Consider the following 18,484-nt stretch of genomic DNA (forward strand, 5'->3'; position numbering starts at 1 on the left):
CAAACAAACTAATGGGTGGAGAAGGTTTGCTCTATGGCTTAGAGAGCTTAGTCTGCCTGACAGACTCAAGAAGAATGGATAACCACATTATAAATAACTTTTAGGGAGAAAAATAACAAGTACTGAAGGCCTGTAACTTACTGGGGAAAGCCACGATAAGAAAAATTCAATTACAAACTAATTTACCATTGTACAGTGTTGATGGTAGGAGGCAGGGTGATAATTTCACAAAAGCTTTCATGGAAGGCAGTGGACCCCTCATCTTATGAAGCATAAATAGCAAATACGAAGTTGTGGATTCCAGAAAATTGGTACAAGGAACTGACTTGGGGCTTTTGCAAAAAAAGACATCCTTTTTGTCTTGGCAGAAAAGTTTTTCTCAGCTGCTCAGAGGTGAAATGTGGCAGGTCAATGAAGCAGAAGTGTGTGCTGTGGAAGACAGCACATGTGTCCTGCTTTAACAAGTAATAGAGCTCTCGTTTTAACCATAATACACAAATAATGTAATTTAGGTGTCAATTTATTTCCTTCAAAGGCTGAAACATGTTGCAAGTCGCACCTCTTGTGTTGCCCTTTATTGTATCAATTTGTAACTCAGCTGCTGTAAACCCTGTAGAATAGAGCCAAACATCATGTGAAAAACAGAGTGAATAGGGAAACATTTATTATAGAAACTAGAAGAGCCATGCTGGGAGGGCATTTATCATCAAAGTATAGAGCTGCTTACTCCTTCTTTTCTGTGTTGCGGTGAGGTTTTTGTTTGGTTTGGTTTGGTTTCGTTCTTTTCCCTGCTTATCTTGCCTTGGTGCGATGGTAGCTAAGTGTGTGCTTTCCTTTCAAATCAAGATGATTTTCTTGGTAACAGACAAGCAGGCTGCAACCCTTATTCCTGAAATCGCGATCTGTAGCACAAAAGGTCTCCATGCAAGCACTGTCTTACTGTCTTTAGGCCTTGCCTGTATAAAGCCTCCTAGAAAAATGAATCCGAATTAAGTAAAACATGCATCGGACAGACAGGTAGATTGTGTCAGCTTTTAAATGTAAACAAATCTCTTTAGAAGTGAAATAAACTAAATCAAGCTAAGGTGTTTCCAGTTCAAAGAAGAGTATCCACACCACTGTGTGCTATTTCTTGCCCACTTTTAGTTGGTGAATGTGCAACTAATGTAGGGATAAGGACATCATCTGGATTTTGCAAAACTGAGGAAACAGGCATTAGAGAGGAGGAGGGTGTCAGCTTTATCATCTTCCTTTGCTCATGGGATTGAAGGACCTTTATTTCTGCTTTTCTAGTCATGTGGGTGAACCAGTTCTGTTTCCAGAATCAAGAGATTCTGATTTTCCTCTTATTGAAAAGAATGAAGGAGCTTAGCAGCTTTGAACTCTAGTTCAATTTGAGCACTGGCTATAGTCATAATAAATTGCTGGCTATATTTAAGAAGATTCTGAAAGATCAAATTTTGAATAGGGTTTTCCCAGATGGGAAAAAACACTCCTCTCTGAGAATTTGGAACTGTTCTATAAAGCACATTTCTTTAAATTGAGTTTTCATGTGTAATACAACTTGGGTGGGGATGACAGGGGGCAAAAAGCAGAAGCTGTAAGCCTGTGATTTGGAAAGTGGTTATAGCCTACATCAGTTCCCCAGACCTTAGAGCAGCCTCTATTCTCTCTCCCGCTTTATTTTATGCGGAGGTCATGTTTCCCCAGTGACCGTTAGGACCCATTACCTTGTTTTATCTCTGTGATTAATGTTGGCTAATTTCATGATGATGTATTGGAACCATCTGGTGATTCAACTTCAGAAGGCTGAATGTTTAGGCTGAAAGCTTTGGATAGAAGTGCCAGCGTTGGGCCAACCTGGCTCCTGTGGAGCGGAGGGAAAATCATTCTGGATTTCTACAGCTGCTGATATTTCTTCTCCAACTTTAAGTAGGTAGCTCCTCCTGTTGCTAGAAAAAGTGTTTTCAACAAGTGTTGTTGTCTAGATGAAGGCATGTTAATTTTAAACCTTCTTCTGGGAATAATTGCCTACATTGCAAACTTGCTAGCACAAGAGAACTTCATTTAAACAACAAAACCAGTAAGTATTACCAGAGCCAGATAACTGCAGATAAGCAGGCATCTTGATGAGATTAGAAGGGCAGCAGTAGATATAACAAACAGAGGCTTATACTTTGAGCTATTCTGATTAGCTCCTAAGCCTTAAACATACTTTACTGAACTCTGCCTGGTTGAATTGTTCTGTTGGGACACTGTTTTTCAATTTATATTGCTGACACAGAAGACCCACCCATGCTGCCTTTTGGGTAACTGTGAGCTGCCAAGGCTGGGAGTTCAAACCTTGGAGCACACTGAATTGGGGAACAGCAGCCAGGAGCTGGTGCTCTTACTGAACAGATGGTGACCCAGAAAGCTGTATGCTCAGCATTAAGTACTTAATGACATGCAGGTGTCCTTCATGGTTTGGAGCACTGAAGTGTCTAAATTTACTGTAGGAAGTTGGTTACTTTGAAGACTAAATGAGGCTTCCCACCGCTGTGGAGCCATTTGTAGCACAATTTACTGCTACCAAAATCTGTCTGTTTAACAAACAGATGTGCAACACAGAGCTAACCTGAACTTCCCTACAGTGGGAATTAAGCATGGATCAACTAGAGACATCTTCATTCAAGACAATTCAAAGCCTTAGCCTGAGGCCACCAGAGAGAAGAGCCATTTAGAGGGTAATTCCTTGCTAAGATATTCTTGTTACCTGTTCTTAAGCCTAACACAAGTTGTTTTAGACTGGAGCTGTATGCTTTTTCTGCCTGTGTAAAATGGCATCATATTAACTGTCCTGAATGGCATACTTTTTTTTTAACTAGCAAAACCTTTCACAGACCTCTTTCTGTTTGAAAGCCAGCTTTTGAAGAGGAAAAGCTACAGGACCTTGGGGGTGAGAAGAGAGGAAGAGGTCTGCAGGCCAGAGGAGGGGGGAGGATGAGGCGAGGTATGAAGAGCAGCACTCTAAGGTTTCTTAGGCTTTTTCCTCCCCCCACCCCCCGTTGTGTTGCACTGCTCTCCCTTTGTCCTCAGTTTATGAGCCTGTAGCCTTACTTCCGGCTTTCCTACATCTGCAGAGATGCTTCTTGTGAAGTATGACCCATAGAGAGGTAGCAGTGATTCTGCCTTGTGCCTTCAGTGCTAGCATCCTTCTGTAGTGAAATATGGTTCCCTAGCTTTAACAGGTGATACCTCTGGTCTTAGCAAGCCTTTGGGTATTTGGATGGAGTGATTCCCCAGTAATAGGAAAGAAGCCACAATGTAAAAATTGCACCTCAATAGCAGGCATTCAGCAGATGAAAAGGAGTGTTATCTGTGCCTGCTTCCATTTTGATAAACACATTTGATAGCTGTGGAAGAGAGACTTGGCAACAGGGGAGAATACCAGCTTTAGTTTCAGTTCATTTGTATACAGGTTACCACTTTTATTTTTCTTTTTTTCAAAAGGCTTTGTGAATGTACCTCTTACTGTGACTCACAGGCTGTATATACTGTATATGCTGTATAGACTGAAGTGGGTGTTTCTCCTCATGTACCTGAACTTTCTTTCCTGGGGAATCTGCAGGGTAGCTCAGGCTAGCCACCATGTAGGGTAATACAGGTTGTCAGAAAACTGAAGGTTAAGTATGAGCTCTAGGTTTCAGCTCACTGGCCAGCAGAGGTGCTAATGCCATACCCAGGAAGCTTGGCTTGGCTTCTTGTTCACTGAATTAACAATGAATAAAGTTTAATGAATCCTGCCTCTTGGGTGATATCTCTTCACTACCACACTAAAAAAAAAAAAAAAAAAAAAAAGAAATAAAAAAGAAAGAAATTGTAGCAAAGGGCTGTGAGAATGAAAGAGAATCATGCCTGATTAGCTTTTGGAAGGAGGAAATGGAATCTCATGGTTCAGAATGGTAATTGCTCTGCAAGGGGCAACTGTCTCCTGGAGTTATTACTTAGTCTCTAGGTAGGCTCTTCTGAGTTGTATTTAACGGTCTTTACTGATCTTTACTTTGTACTGGTCTTTACTGAAAAGGAAAGCTGCACTATCGTTTCTGGATCAGGATAAGGCAGGAAGGCAATCTTGCCTCTTCCTGAGAGCCGCCCTTTACAGCTTTTCTCCCATAAGCATCCCAAAGTGCCCTGATGGCTACTCCCACATCTTTGGTATGCTTGAGATGAATTTTAATTGGTTATTCTGTGAAGTCATCGACTATATAAATATCCCAGTATAATCTATGACACTTATCTCATACTTTTGTGAAAGATTCTGGGTTTAGGGAATCACTTGCTAGCACTTCTTGCCTTCCTTCTGTCCTGCTTATCTCTTTTTCATCTTCTCATGTGGTAAGTTATGTGATTTGAAAAGAAAAGAGCCAGAGGTGTGAGGGAACATAGTTCAGTTGCAAAAACTGCAGATTCCACCAAGTCGTGCGGGCAAATAAGCTTTTTGGAGCTGCTGCCTCTATGACTTTCCCTCCCTCTCCCTTTTTTATTGTCACTGACATCAGCAAGCTCCCTCAGCTCTGTAGGACAGCATGCAGGAGCACATTTTCCTTCATCTGGTGTTTCTTTTATTGTGTATCTGTTTCAGATGCCCCGGAAGAAGGAGCAGTTTGCCAATGCAGTTGTAGTGAGGTTGCGAGCGAGAAATGGGGAGATTAGAAAAACACACCAGAAAACTGGTGCCACATCTGAGTGAAAAAGCTCTTGCATCTTAAGTGCATTTGATCCCTAGTACTAAAAATTGCCTTGATATTTGATTCCTATCACATATCAAGACAAATCAAGCTGTGTGATGCAGAGGTGATGGGAAGGAAAGTCAGGTGAATGCACTGGCGGCAAAATATTTCTAAAATAGGAGATTTGATGAAAGGAATTTAAACACTATAAGCACAGCTTTGTTTCTAATTGTATTTTTTCATTGCAGTGAGTTTCCCATCCTTCAGGCTTTCACAGCGATTTATTTTTTTTCAGGTGTTTCTCCTTCTCTCCCCCCTCAAATTTCCAGCTTTCCTGGTAATCTGACAAGAAATTCTGTATGGGGAGGGGGTGAGGAAATAAACCCTTCTCTCCAAATAACAGCATCTTTCTCGGCAGAATCTGCAGTTTTTGCAAGTGAGCTATGTTCCCTTCACACCTCCTGTGCTTTTCTTTTTCAAATCACATAACTTCCTGCATGAGGTAACCTTTTCTATCTTGGTCTGTCTCTCTCCCTTGCTTGCTCTCCCTCCTGCTTGCTTTTCAGTCAGCGTTGCTCTCTGCGTCCCTTGCTCAGTGATGAATGAGTTTCATTCATCTTTCTTTTGGGGGCTCTGTGAAAAGCTTTAGACTTTGCCTGCTCCCATTTTTTCGCTGGGCTATTCATTTCCATGGTGATGGAGAAAGGAGGGGGGCAGCAGAGTGGGTGGCAGTGGGGCCAGAGGTCAAGAGTGGCCACTTTCTGAATTAAAGCTTTGAATTCCATTAAAGGTGACATGTTGTAACCTGGAGTAACTCTCCAAGAACTTGGCTGTCAAAATCATCAAAGCAAAGGGAGAGGGAGGCAGGAAAAAGAGAGAGATCAGAGGAGGAGGAGGACCCCAAGAGCTTGGAGTTGCTGTCAGGATTACATCTGGTTACTTAATATAGGAGTAGTTCATTTGTGTTGCCAATACGCTATGCTTCAGTGAGGCCATGCCTTGAAATCTACACATGGATGGGGCGTGTGAGGTGGAGAGGATTCCCCTCATCCTTTGATCAACAAATGTAATCTTCTGTTAGGTAATCAACCCTTCCCCTCCAAGCAATGGGAGGGTGGGATTCAGTACAGATAAGTATTCTGGCCACTTTGGAATTTCATTAGGTTATTTTTTCATTTCTTTCACAGAGGTGCCAGGAGGACTCGGCCAAAAAAGGTGAGGGACGTTTTCTTGGCATCGTTCAAATGGTCCCTGAGAGGAAAGTCTGTGTCCCAGAAGACAGCATGTGAAGCAGAGCAAAGTGTATCAAGCTGTTTCCAAATATCCAAAATTTAGGTGTTTCAAAAACATTAGATTTGAAGACTTGCTAGTCCCTGTGTTAAAAACAAAACAAACAAACAAAAAAACAAAAAAAAACCCAAAACCAAAACGAAACCTGCTGAATATTGTCATTTACAGATGTTTCTTCTCTGAAGGTTGATTTCAGGGGGAAAAATCTAAGGAGGCACCCGGACCTTATGCTCTGTGTCTGTGATACATTCACATCCTGCTTTGGATGTTCTCATCGTGGTGGTAATCAGGGTCTGTGTTAAACCTCTCACGCTTTGCACACCCTGATGAGCCAGTGATTCAAGCAGAATTTTCTGTTAATTCCCAAGTGTGTGATCTTGCTTCTGATACTATTGAGTTTCAGTACTTGTTATCCCTCCATCCCTAAGGTTATCCAGTTCTTTTATGATGACCTGATCTTAATGTGTACTAGCAGGAAAGCATGCTAATTTAATAGTGTATAAATTTTTTCATCTTTGGTCTCATGTCTTTTCTGTATTAAGTGAAAATACAAATGTTTGGTGTTAAACTCCTTGTGGAACTCTCTTTAAAACCTCTCCCGGCATTATATTTCTCGGCTAAATCTGCTAGGTCCTAAACTGAGCAATACTGTTCCTGCTCAGCAAAAAAGAAAAGTCTTTCTGTACTCTGAATCACACTTGATATGAAGCCTTCAGCATCCAGGTCAAGTTGAGGTGCCTGGAAAGACACAGTTCCTCCTCTCTCAGGGTACTTGGCGCTTAGCAAGGTCTTTCGCATCATGGTTCCTCTGCCTATTTTACAATTCACTAGTGTCCCTGAGCTTCCTTGTGGGCCTGTAACAAATGTCTTAACATGTTCAAGGTGAAGGAGGACTCTGGGTTTTTTCTTTGGGTAGGAAATTGCTGCTTTTGTTGCTGGAGGCTGTCGGGGCTCTTTGCTGACAGTAAACCGTGACAGATTCTTGGCTGTCTTTTGCTGTTGTATTTTTTTTATTATTATTTATTCTTTTGTAATTAAAAAAAAATCCAAGATCCTATAGAATAACATTCTTAAAGATTCTTGTTTTGATATATTCTCAAAGTCCATATTTTCACTGTGCTTTTCCCCACAGATGTGGTATATAAGACAGTAGTAGCCAGTAATTGGCCTAGTAAGATAATATGAGGGTTTTTTTCTATTTGGCATTTCTTGTTTAAAAAGCAACAAGGAGGGGCTTTAAGCAAAAGGAGCGCTGGGTTTTTCAGACCAATTTGCAAAAATCCTGTATCTTTGTGACACAGTAAAAGTAAGAACCAGGCCTGTATATAGTGAGGAGATAAAAATGGGGAATTAGGAGGATTATTGGAGAAGTTTGACATTCATATGCTTGTCTGTTTTGTTTTTTTGTGGGGTAGACAAGATAGGGAAGGAGTAGACTAAGGTGCTAGAAATACCCTAAACTGGAAAGCAAAGAGGGGAGAGATGCTTATGTTACTGAATGAATGAGACGTTTCAGTCCTATGTAAGTCTAGAGAGAAAAGTCCTCTAATTAGGGAGAGAATCAGCCTTAATATGCATTATTCCATGCTGAAGGAGAGACTGCTGAGAGAAACATCTCTAACTTTGGTGACATGCTGCAGCTAATAAAAGCAACTAAACCAGCAGGGAAAGGTTCAAAAGCAACCACTGGTTCAGAGATATGCAAACTCAGGCTGAAGGGACCTCAGAAATAGGGCAAAGTGAATGGAGAACAAAAGCATAGTAGGTCTTTTTACATGAGAGGTAGAAGGAAGCAGTGCAGGGACTGGGGGTGGAGTGTTTCTTTGTTAATAAGGAAGATACTGTCCTACTTTAGTAGACTGAGACTGAATCTACTGGCACTGAAATAGGAGGGGAGCCACTGTCATATTTGTAATTGTGGCATATGATCGTCAGTCTGTATCTGCAGGATGTGATGTTCGTTGCAGCATAGTATCAATGCATGAGTCTGTGAACTGCCCCAAGAGCAGCACTTGTACCAAGTGTACTGGTTGGTGAACTAGGGCCATTCTCTGTTCCCCCAGAAGAGATTTATTTCGTTTTTTTTCCATTTTTAATCTGCTTTTATTGGTGAGATGCTTGTTTGAAACAAATCTTCTCCAGCAGGACTTTCAGATCAGTTAGTCCTCGATTACTTTCACCTGAAACAATAAATGAACAGAATGGGGAGGATCTAGAGATCCAATCTAATGCAAAGACTGGATTTACCTGTTTTGCTGTTCTTGGTTCTGATTTTCCCCATACACTTTCCTTCATGGGACAGTTCTGGAGTTTTACCCTCAGGGATGTTGCCTTGCTTACTCCTTGTATTTTTGTAGCTGCTTGTAATCAATCTTCCCCATTCTTCAGCAAACTCAACCTATTAATGTTGACTCTGCTTAAAAGTGCCAGTACGAGGAGTAATTGTAAAGCTGACTTCATTGTTAATCTGTGTGTTATCTGAGGAGTGGGAGTACTTGCATTGCAGAGGCTGTAATAGGATTGAGTGGGTAAAGCACAAGCAGTTTCCCTTTTCCTGTCAAGCCATTTTGAGAATTAAAATACAGAAATATAGCATTGTGTAAACTAATATTTATGCCTTCCATTTAGAGATGTATCTTGCTGAAGAGTAGATATGACAAAACATTAAATCACAGGACTTTTGCCTTCCTTGCTGGCTGGGTCTTGACTGTAAAACTTACACGCCAGGTCTGTGAGCGATCAGCCTTGTACAAAACCAGGCTTGGTGTCACAGAATCATTAAGGTTGGAAAGACCTCTGGAGATCTGGTCTAACCCCCCAGCAAGGCAGGGCCACTCAGCAGGTTACACAGGAACGCATCCAGGTGGGTTTTGAATGTCTCCAGAGAAGGAGACTGCACAACCCCCCTTGGCAGCCTGTTCCAGTGCTCTGCCGCCCTCAACATGAAGAAGTTCTTCATGAAACTTCATGTGTTTTAGTTTATGGCCATTGTTCCTTGTTCTGTCACTGGGCACCACTGAAAATAGTCTGGCACCACCCTCCTGGCGTCTGCCTTTGAGATACTGATATTAATGAGATCCTCTCTCAGTCTCCTCTTCTCTAGACTAAATAGGCCTATGTAGCCCTTAAGACTGCAGCACTTTCTAGACATCCTATACGCCTTCTTTGGTCTTGGAGTAGGGAAGCCAAAGTAGCCTTGGGCTAGCTTTGGTGAGAAGCTGTGTCAATCAGAATTGTCTTTGCTTTGGAGAAAAGACTAAAGACACGGTTGGATGTTTTGTGCAGTCTGCATGGTGTGCAGAGGTCCTGATCACATGAAGTGTTTAAATGTGGCTTTCCTGAAACCCATGAGGATGAACTCCTACTACAAAAAATGGTAGGAGTGTTCTGGGAATGGGATGCTGTCACCTGGGCCCTGGAATGTCTTGAATTCCTCAGATGTTTTCACTCCTTTCTACCTTCAGTCTCTAGCCTTTGTCACTAGGAATCTGCTTTTTCTTTCTAAGGTTATTTTTGCATAAGTAAAGAGGAAGATATAATCCTTGAGCCTTGTAAGGTAGTTACCTTAATCATCCAACCTTCTGCCAGAAAGCTGCTTACAACAAGCCTATCCTGTGGCAGGAGGGGAGTAGGAGGGTGGAATGGGGTGGGGTAGCCTGAATCACAGATCTGGAAATAGGTGCTGGAAATCCCACTCTGCTGACGTAGAGCTACTGTCACTAAATCCCTCTGACTTATGTAAATGTTTATATGAGGGAGAATCAAATTACTCTGATCTTTTAGTGACTGGAAATCTGCCATCCACTTGTAACTGTTTTCTGTTAAATTCTGTAAGGTTTAGTAATAATATCTATGTTTCCATCCTTTGAAATCTTACAGGGTACTTTTCTTTAATGTCTAGCCCTCAATAAGTTCCAGCATAATGAAGCTATCATCATCTTGGATTGAAAAGAGAATATTCAGGATTTATTTTCTCTATTTCCTTTGCTGAGTTTCTAAAAAATGTCAGGATGTAGAAACTAGTCACCTGCTCTCAGGGTGTTGGAGCAGCTGCCTCAGGCCCTGTCTTCAGCACAGTTGGCTGGGCTAAGCTTCATGCTGAGATACTTTCTGTATCAGCCTTCTTCCTCAATGAACAGCCCACTTGTCGCTGTATCTCCTGGTCCATTCTGTTCCTGATTGTCATCTTCTTCCAAGTCCTTTTTCATCCCATCTGTTTTAGGCCTGTGCCATCTGTGACATGGTCCTCTATCTTGAAGGGTTTCAGGGTCTTTTCCTTGAGTGACAGAGTTGGGACTGATGGTTTCTCTGTTCATTTTATCTAGCATACAGCTTTTGTCTCATCCCTGTCAGCTTTTGGAAGCTTTCTCATAGCATGTCTACAAAACATTTATATGCAACTTCTGTAAATGTCCCCCACTGTCCCCTTGGAAACCTTATAGCTATAGTAGAGAGTCACCATTCAGCATTCTCTTCACTGTTTTGATTGGTTTGCTCCCTTGGGGTGTCTGTAGCATAGACCCTGCATGACACTGAAGCAAGGGACCTAATGTTCTTCCTCTGCTGTGGATATCTTCAGTAATGCAAATATGGGGCATAAGATAATGAAAGGGACATGGCAGTAGGCTGCATCTCAGAGTTGTATCCCTGGGAGAAAAGGATCGGTCTGTTGCTCAGTTGAACTGAGCTTTTCTTTGCACCTAGGTGCAGTCACTCAGCAAGGCAGCATTCACTGGGAAATGGGTCCAGGTCTGGGGGCTCAAGGAATGGGAGGAAGGTTACAGTGCATCCCAGCTGACCTGTGTGAGATCCAGCCTTGGCTTTTGGAGAACCTTTTGAGGGAATCAATTCCTGAGTCCCATGCTTCATGTATGACACTTGTATGACACTAATCTGTGTGTAAAAACAGGCTGCTGGGGCTGCTTGCACACTCACTTCTTTCAGGTCCCAAGTATAGATAGTGTAGGTGTAAACTGTGCCATGCTGTCTACATGCTTGCTGTTTCCTGTTGGTAACTTTTAAATAGATGTGCCTTTTTTGCAGGTGAGGCGTGTGTGCTGTGACTTTGTATCTTTAGGAGTGAATATGACCTCAAGTGACGGGTCACGTAGAAATGCAATGCTATAGTATATTTACTTTTTTTTCCCCTTTCTTATAAATTAAAAATGATTAGTAGACGAGTTACAGACAAATTTGAATCCAAGCCACTGTCAATTTCTCACTGTGTTCATTGTGACTGGATCATGACTTTTCCATTTTCCTGGAAAACTGCAAGCCAGGCAACTGTTGTCTCTGAGAAGATCAAGCAAATAATTTCTGCTCTTCTTGGGTTTGTACTGTTGCAGCATGACGGCAGATCAACAGAGCCAATCAGAAATTGAATATCTACCCTGACCTGTAAAGAAACGTGCTCCTTGTGGTGGGGTGCAATGCTGATAGAAGACACTCTTGTCTTTATTCCCACCAATTCCAAGGGCAGGCTGCTGTGGAGGCCAGTCCTGGTATGGTAGTGAGGATGTATTGCAGGTCTCTGTGCATCAGAGCATAACAGTAACCAGCAGTGCTGCTCTAGGGATCTAGGAAAAGCATCGGAGTAGCTGCTCTACCAAAGCTCTAATTTGCTCATCACTTTTGGCTGATGTGATTAGCAGTCAGGCCTAATTACCTGCAGGAATGCTCCCTCATGTCTCCCTGAATCCACATGTGAGAGAGCTGGTGGTGTGATCCTTGGTAATATGAGCTGTTCTTCCTGCTTTCTGTCATAGAAGAAAATACGAATATTAATAAAATGGAGACAGGGAAATGTTTCAGGATCAAGTACACTCTTTTCTCAGCTTTTGTTCTTTCTGTGTTCTGCTTTTATGTGGTTTTGTTTCTCCTATTTCTAGAACAAAGAGTAGCAGAACTATTCTCAGCAGTAATTTATACACTTATGCCCGTTAAATGGACAGACATACATATGCTCTGTGCTGGCACTTTTTAGGGTTGGTGAAGAAAAAAGTGAAAGTAACTGGCAAACAGATATACAGTGCATTTATTCCTTGTAAGTGAATGTGATGCAGTGACCCAGGGAGGGAGTGGTAGAGAAGTTAATTGAAATGGCCTCAAACTTCAAGCAAGTCTGAATTTAACCCTGCCTTCCTGCATGTGTGTGTGCCAGTTGCTCTTTATTGGAGAGGGAGAAAGTCTTATCCAAAAGCTGAACTTCTATTTCCTTAGCAAAAGGTAGAAATGGAAAAGAGCCAACAGGTTTTGTCATGCCCTGTGTACCTACCATAAACTCTCCAGAAGGAAAAAAAACTAACATGGTGAGGCTGGATTTGGGTTTGATCCCATGTGTCCCCTGCTGGCACACATCACAGAAGGTGCATTCAGCTCATTGTTGAGTTAATAGCTTAGGAGTGGAATCAAGAATCATTAAGATTGATGTACAGAGACAATTAAGAGTGCATGATTGGAATCCATAAAGGTCTGCTGACTGAGTGGTAACTTGGGTGCTGAAGATTGGGTCATGACACATGCAAGTAAGGCCCTAAGTCTCTTGGGACTGAATATCCAAGCACTTGCCTGGTTAACCCTGCCAGAACAACAAGTTACCAGAAAAAAATCATGTAGTCTGTGGGATCCCCAATCTTGTTAAAGGCAGGAAGTTCACTTAATGTGGGTTTTTACTTTCTAAAGCATGCAGCCTTACAGAAATGAACATGCAAACCTGTGCAAGTGTATGAGAGAAAAGATCCAACAGTGGATCCATGGAGTGTTCTGGCATTTGTCTTGTTTTGGCTTGTTTGTCTTCAATTTTTTTCTTTTTTTTAATTTTTTATTACTGTTTTTATCTTTGCAGAAGTTGAGGTTGGAAGGGAATAGGTGTGCATGAGATTACCCTTTACATTAGGCTTTGCTTGTAAAGAAAGCACCTTTCAGCTCTGCTTTCTCTTGGCATGTAATGAGCAATAACAGATACCATATTTTTCAGAAGTTTTCAACCATGGAAGTTTGTTCCTTTCTCCTCTATCAGCATTGCTCTTCTATTTTTCAGAGTTCCTAAGAGTTATGGTAACAAGAGTTCTGAGTGGTTAAGTCAGTCAAAGGGTTTTTCTGTTTGAGCTTGGACTGTACTATTTTTCTGATGCTTTATTGCAGTTGAAACATGAACTCAATCCTCATAGGTATTTTTTCTGATAGGGACTAAAAGTCTCAGGAAAGCTTAAATACCACTGTTTCTTTCAGGGAAGGTATTTTGAAATCCACATTAGACTTTTTCTACCTCCTTGTTGGCAATAATTTCAGTTCTATGGCATACCTATAAAGACAACAAACTATTTTTAACTCCTTCCCTATTGGCAATATTTAACTTGAAGGAGACTGCATGTTGCCAGAGTCCTCCCACTCCAGTCCTGTTCTCCAGGGACTCAGAAACTGCTTTGGAATGTGCTGAGACCTTTGGGACACCCACGCTTTGAGGGAGAAAAGAGGATTAGCAGTTTGGTAGCTTTCTTGCATTACCGTTCTGACGTTGCTATTAAGAAGTAGCAGCAATATAGCCACTGTTGTATCTGAGGCCCTTTATAGCCTTGCAAAGATTTTTTTATCCCTTTTTACCTGGGGAATGTAGGTTCAAAATAGGTTCAAGACAGGACAGTGTTCATATGGAGATTTTTCACTTTCTGATTTATCATCATCACCAAGCATTTTCTGATTTAAAACACAAATAGCTAACATTATAGAAAATGTATGCTATAATATAAACAGACATGAGGTACAGCATGTCCGAAGGTCAAGACCATAGTCTTAAGTGAAGTTTGTCATTGCAATTTAAAATGTAAGCTGCAATGTGTTTTTTCCACTTGAATGGCTGTTCTTTAAAATGTAAAGCAGGGAATGTACCTGAGTGTGACATGTTGAGAATTTTATATATTCCTTTGTATCTCTGCTTTGCTGAACCATTTGCATTTTGACTTATTCCCTCAGTCTTAAACTGGAGAGATCATCTGCATCACTGATCGTAGTGACTGCTGATAATTCCAAAACAATTTGTATATTTTTGAATCACCTCATGTTTAAGTTTCTGCTATTATTACAGGACCCATTTTATTGCTTTGCACGTTGTTCAGTCACTGGTTCAAGGTGAGTATAAAATGTTAATGGATGGTATTGCCTGCTCATTTGCACAAGTATACATAATGAAATAAAACACAAGGCAGTGAAAAATTGGGCTGATGCTGTAAATTTAGTGCCTGTCTGGTCCATAAAACTTTTTTGGCACCGAGGTAAACTTTGTATTTAAGAATTGAGTTCTGGATAATATGAACCATTTCACCATTTTCTTTTATTTTTTTTACTACATAAATAGTTCTGTCTATCAGCCTTTTAGTACATTCTTCACATTTTCATGTCTGACTGCTTTCATACGTAGTGACATAGACCTTTTATTACTGTTAAGTTTCCTGCTTTCTGCAGTTTGTAAGCTGGAATTGCTGTATTATCAAATCTTCTTCATTCCTGGTGCTGACTTCTTTCAGGAGATCAAACAATGTGGGGTTTGCTTTTTATTTTCACTGCACGTGGCTGGGGTTGATAATTTTCATATTAAACCTCAGCCATTGCTCTCAGCTTGAGAGTACAGTGAGGAAAAAGAAGCAGGAAAAGGGCAAAGTGTTGCTTGATGCTTTTGCAAATGCAGCATAATGAAGTGGTGAAATGTTATGGTGGCAAAATTTAATTAGCTGTAACATAAGAGAAAACAAATCATGACATTTATTTTTAGGAAGAAGCCTCCCACAGGGAACTGCAGAATACCTTGCAGGGAGAAGCAGACTAGAGGGAGCTTTTTAGAATACAGCTATTCTCGTCAAGCAACAAAGCAAGAAAGTGTCTTTAGAAACCGAGTTGTTTATTTTTATTTTTATTATTATTAGTGCCACCACCTGTGGAGGAGAGTGAGTTGTTCCCACAGTAACCCATGCAGAACAGATATATAACAAAGTTGGAATCCTAAGAAAACTAGGGATATAAGCAGCTGCTTTTGCAGACTAGCTATTTTGAAGAGTATATACAACATATATTTTTGATGGAAGAGGGAAAATGAGCAAAATATTTAAATGGGAGAATAAAGTAGAGACTGAAAGGAGAAAGAATGGTGGGAAAAGGAAAGTTAAATGAAGCCCGATAAAGGACCATTTAAGAAGCACAGGGTAGACTATGGGCTGGAAATCAGTATAAATAGAAAAGAGCTTTCATTTTGCTCCTTTTTTTTCTGAAACAGTTTTTGCTATCTCCGTTTCCAGTATATTAGTCTGAATTAGCAGATGTCCTGATTCTCTGGATGTGGTCCCATTATGCACAGCATCAAGCTACAGGATGCAAAATGCCCTGCTGTGTCTTTTACATGATCAGCAAGAATAATAGCTGAAGAAGTACAGAAGTGGGATTTGTTGTCTTTAGCTAGATCATATGATTATAATTAGCCCATCACAGGCAGCTGTATTCAATACGTATTTACACATATAGGTATACCTATATATGTGTGTGCATTTGGTTTGTTGTACCGTGTCGGTAAGCCAGGAAAGAGTCATTGAATTATAGATGCTGAACGGCAAGAACAGACAAAAGGATTTGCCTTGTTTTTCTCATACTCCTACATCAGCCCACACTGAGGTAGTCTCTGTACGCATCCCTGTGAAGGGATTGGAAATGGCACTTGACTTTTCACCAGGAGGTACCCAGAAAGGAATTGGTGGTACAGGCTTTTGTCTAGCAGGAATGCTATATGGTGTGAAACACCCAGTTGGACGTGCAGTTATGTGATATGGACAACTCTTGCAGGTACCAGAACCTGCAAGATGGTGACATGGATTTAGCCAGAGTTCACCTAAAATTCAGCCTCTGCCTATTTAGATGTTGTGGATCTGATTGTGCACTGATTCTGTTCAGTGTTTGGACTCTAGGGAATGTGTTAATCTATGACTGTTGCTGGACCAGGCACTGGCTGAATGAGTCACTACTGGCCCTGTTTGAAGAAGACCTGTGGAAAAAAAAATTAAAATAAAAGGTTTAGAAATAAGCAGAATTCCTATTTCATTCCTTATTTGGTGGCAAGACATTACCTTATTATAGTTAGTACAGTGCTTGCTTAAAAATCTTTTCTAGCTCAGCCAGAAGCAACTTTTGCAGGAGTAGGCAGCTTGAAAACCAGCAGAGGGCAATGCTGTATTGCACCTATACAGATACTGCAAATGAGTTTATCTCCAGGACCTTTGTTATCTTCCCTAGTAAGAAATCATGCATTTAATTCATGATGGATTATATACTAACCTTGTGGTTGGGGCTTTGCAGTAAAGTCCTGGAATTCTTCTGGGGCAGTCACTCTCACTGATGGTAGGTGTCTTGCTGATACAAGAATGGACAGTTTGCATTACAGGTTTGAGCAGAAATAAAACAATCATGACTTGACATAACATTCCACCAAAACTATCAAGAGTTAACATCCCCCACCTTTCACTCTTTCCTTCCCCACCCTCAGTTCTTGCCTGTTAACTTCTTCAGTTGTTGCAGTTTTCTTAAGGAAAAATCCCCCCCATCATTGTTCCTGATAAATTTACAAAAGTGAAAAATGGTGAAATTCTGTAATTAAAACTGATCATTGAATTCATTGAAACTGAATTAGTGTTTTACAGAAATTGTAACAACCATGCATACCATAATACTTTTCTGTTCAGGAAGAAATTCAACACAAAGGACCAATGGAAAATACCAGTTAGAATTACAGATATATTCAGCTATTTACTCCCTCCTGAAAAGTCTAAAAACCAGTGGAGATCTTAAAAGGTCTGGTGCTCTAGTTTGATTCTTAGACAGCTGCAATCTCACAAGTTTATATGACTCTGATTTCTTTTGAGGTCAGTTTCACTCTTGTTGTCTCAGGACTCATCTGTGTGTGATTCTGGTGTAACTAAAGAATCCAGAGCCTTCAGGAGCGCTTTGCTCTGACAAGGGCCCCTGGACCCAGAGAGGAGCCTGTGAAACTGCTCTTTCAGCTGCTCACCAGCTCCCCTACCACTATGGCAGCACCCAGTATAGGGCAGTCCCTGGAAAAGTGCTTTTACCGTGCTGTTCTCCAAATTCTTCAACCAGCAACAGCAATTAAGGGATTTAGTTGAGTCTGTGGGAACAGAGACAAAAAGCATTCCCAGGGGATTCTGTCTGGAATCTTCTCTTTGAAAAACCTTCTGTACTTTCTCTATCCTCCCAGGTTGGACTACTCTCTGTACCAACCTGCAGAGTGACTACCAGTTGCAATGGATAAGGAGTTCACTTTAGGAGTTCAAAATACATTATGTGGGGTTTTATCACACTTTTTTGTTTTTTCTCTGTTCCTTCTTCCAAAACAAGTCAGCAGTGGCTTCCACATCTTACAAGCCAGTTTGTTCTAGGGGACAAGCCACGCTTACTAGGATGTATGGCAGAGATTCAATTTTCTGTAGTTTGCATATAGGATCATAGAATAGTTAGGGTTGGAAAGGACCTTAAGATCATTGAGTTCCAACCCCCCTGCCATGGGTAGGGACACCTCGCACTAAACCATGGCACCCAAGGTTCTGTCCCTGGCCTTGAACACCACCAGGGATGGAGCTTCTCAGCCTCCCTGGGCAACCTATTCCAGTGCCTCACCACCCTCACAGTAAAGAACTTCTTCCTTATGCAATCTGAACTTCCCCTGTTTAAGTTTTAACCCATTACCCCTTGTCCTGTCACTACAGTCGCTAATGAAGAGTCCCTCCCCAGCATCCCTACAGGCCCCCTTCAGATACTGGAAGGCTGCTATGAGGTCTCCACGCAGCCTTCTCTTCTCCAGGCTGAACAGCCCCAACTTTCTCAGCCTGTCTTCATACGGGAGGTGCTCCAGTCCCCTGATCATCCTCTTGGCCCTTCTCTGGACTTGTTCCAACAGTTCCATGTCCTTTTTATGTTGAGGACACCAGAACTGCACACAATACTCCAAGCGAGGCCTCACAAGAGCAGAGTAGGGAGGCAGGGTCACCTCCTTCAACCTGCTGGTCACGTTCCTTTTGATGCAGCCCAGGATATGTTTGGCTTTCTGGGCTGCAAGTGCACACTGAAGCCGAATCATGTTAAGTTTCTCATCAACATATCTGATTATAATTGCAGAGAGCAAAGGAGAGAAGAGGGTGGAGTGGATGAGAATGTGTTTCACTGGTGCATGTCTTTAGAACAGTGAGAATGGTATGATATTGGTGATCTTAAGGTCCTTTCCAACCCTAACTATTCTATGATTCTATAGCCCTGGGTGGCATGGTATTGTCCCTGCCCAAGGGAAGATCTTAAGGTCCTTTCCATCCCTAACTATTCTATGATTCTATGTTGTATTGGAAGGGAAGGAACATAAACATAGTGTTAAGCCTTGCTAATTTGATCCATGGGTGATACAGTTTTTTGCATCTAAATCTTGGTTTCTAGAGGCT

At 41.4% G+C, this 18,484-nt stretch overlaps 1 protein-coding gene across 1 annotated transcript in view; it reads left to right on the forward strand.

Annotated features, from left to right (window-relative positions):
* PTN (pleiotrophin) overlaps positions 1-18,484 on the forward strand; it is a 77,857-nt gene that overhangs the window by 19,653 nt on the left and 39,720 nt on the right. The gene's annotated exons all lie outside the window — the stretch shown is intronic.

Source organism: Pezoporus occidentalis, unplaced genomic scaffold (genome assembly GCF_034315485.1).
Source record: "Pezoporus occidentalis ecotype Australia unplaced genomic scaffold, CSIRO_AGI_Poc_V1 ctg19, whole genome shotgun sequence".
NCBI lineage: Eukaryota > Metazoa > Chordata > Aves > Psittaciformes > Psittacidae > Pezoporus > Pezoporus occidentalis.